This window comes from Hemicordylus capensis, chromosome 17 (assembly GCF_027244095.1).
Source record: "Hemicordylus capensis ecotype Gifberg chromosome 17, rHemCap1.1.pri, whole genome shotgun sequence".
NCBI classification, from domain to species: Eukaryota; Metazoa; Chordata; class Lepidosauria; order Squamata; family Cordylidae; genus Hemicordylus; species Hemicordylus capensis.
The window spans coordinates 1,822,951-1,825,028 of NC_069673.1; the positions used below are offsets into that span (position 1 = coordinate 1,822,951).

Sequence of the window (2,078 nt, forward strand, 5' to 3'; positions counted from 1 at the left end):
GGCCTGCATAGGAGGTATCAGAGTCAGAAGGATCCTCAGAGGTCATCTAGACCAACCCCTGCTACTAGCCTCTATTTGTCACGACTTAAGCCTCAATGATTTCTTTATAAGACTGCCTGTTCCTGTAGCCTGTGTTATTCCCCACCCACCTTTCTTTCTTGGGTGGGCTAGAGAGGCACTAGAGGGGGTTTACAGCAGCATCTTTATCCTTTATATTCCATTGTTTAAAGTTTTTAAATACTTTTTGTCTGTTTAGATTTGTGCAAAACCAGCACACCTCTTGATACGAATAAAGATGGCACAAAAGCAAGCAACAAAAGGCAAAGATACTTCCTATTGCAAAGTCATTTTTTCTATTTTCTCATTTAAAAAATAAAACCTAATTTTTGTTTTAAATGGGAGATCAAAAAGCCACATTATTACTATTTTTTAAAACAGTGCAGATTCGAACTCACAAGTTTCCAGAGTCGTGGCGTCACTGAGACCGCCATCTTGGACAAGGGCAGGGAAGAAATCTGCTCCGGCCGTAAATATGGCGGCGAGTAAATCTAGCTGATGTTTGCAGACTGAAGATTCGACGCCCTATTTTGCGGTCATTCAGCTACGAAGGTTCCATCATTTAGACAAACCCGCAAAGAATTTCACCATAATGAAAAGTCAGCATCTAAATAAGCCCTGTACTGCATTTGTAATTGTAATATATATATAGAGAGAGAGCGCATTTTGTAGCCCTCCCCCATATTCAAATCTCTCGCATCCCGATTGGATGCGCTGTTGCATATATTAGTGAGTCATGCGCAGAACGCAGCTATATTTGCTTATTAAATTTGTCCTCATAGTCGCACGCCCTTTTAAAACTAAATGTTTGCACTGTATTTATTTCTTGGTTCAAATAGCTGCAAAAACATTATTTTAAATCCCATTTAAAATTAGGTATAGTTGAGTCACCATGACTTGTAAGATTTCTCGACACTCAGCTATATATACAGAGCACACAACTCCGATTTCCGTGTTGTATGAAAGGAGAGAAGGTTAGCACTCCCCTTGATAAGGATGGAAGAGGTCCGAGTGGCCTTTACAACACGCATATGGTTAAGGCATTGCCACTTACTTCGTGGCATCTAACCAAGTTTTTGTTTCATCTTGCAAAAATAAGAGAGTAAGAAATAACATTATCTGCAGCATTGGCAAGGTGCCGCTGCCTTCTTCCCACTTCGCAGTGTTCTTTTGCCATTGCCTTTTGCTCTAGAAGTGTCTGGGGTCACTAGGTGTGAGAGCCTGCTGAAACCAAAACGACAAAGCATCCTGCAGCACCTGGAAGGCAACAGCACTGATGTGGCGATAAAGCGGACGCCAAGGTGCCTATACTGTATATAGTAAGTTTGAATCACAGTAAAATTGGACCGGAGAAAGATATTCTGCATTTGCAGGGGTATTATGTTGCTTTGGAATTATTGGTATAATTATTGTTTAAAATCTGTTGAGAACAATGACATATTATAAGTTACATATTATATTCCGAGTTGCTTATTCCTTCCCAGGAATAGCAGTATACTTATATACTTTTATACAGTATACTTTCCCCCAACAGAAGTACTACATCCAGCTAATTCAAGTGCAAGTATTGTGTATGCAAAATTTGATATCTGTAGGTCATTGGGAAGTATGACTATTTCATAAATGCTTCAAAATATATAATAGATTTTCATTTATATTGCATTTTTCTTCCAATATAGATGGTTATTTTGATTATCACAAAAAGTCTTTGAGGCAGGTTACGCTGAGAGATAACTGATTGGCCAGTCACCCAGAAAGTTTCATGTCTGAATGAGGATTGGAACTCAGGTCTCTCTGCTCCTACTTTAACCACTCTCACTGAGCAAAGAGGTACCTTTTTAAAGTGGTGATTCTCTGTATTTAGGAAGGGGAGAGCAACTGGCCCTATTCATCCCCAACACAGCATCCCTCCAGTGGCTGTTGCCTATCAAGTTTTTAGATTGTGAGCCCCTTGGGGACAGGGAATATTTTATTTATGTATATCTATGTAAACTGCTTTGGGAACATTTGTTGAAAAGTGG

The 2,078-nt window shown here is 39.5% G+C and overlaps 1 non-coding gene across 1 annotated transcript; it reads left to right on the forward strand.

Moving 5' to 3' along the window:
- The first annotated feature begins 1,009 nt into the window (after positions 1-1,009).
- LOC128339137 (U6atac minor spliceosomal RNA) lies at positions 1,010-1,137 on the forward strand. The gene has a single exon (XR_008312864.1). It is a non-coding gene; the product is annotated as a U6atac minor spliceosomal RNA (small nuclear RNA).
- Positions 1,138-2,078: the final 941 nt, after the last annotated feature.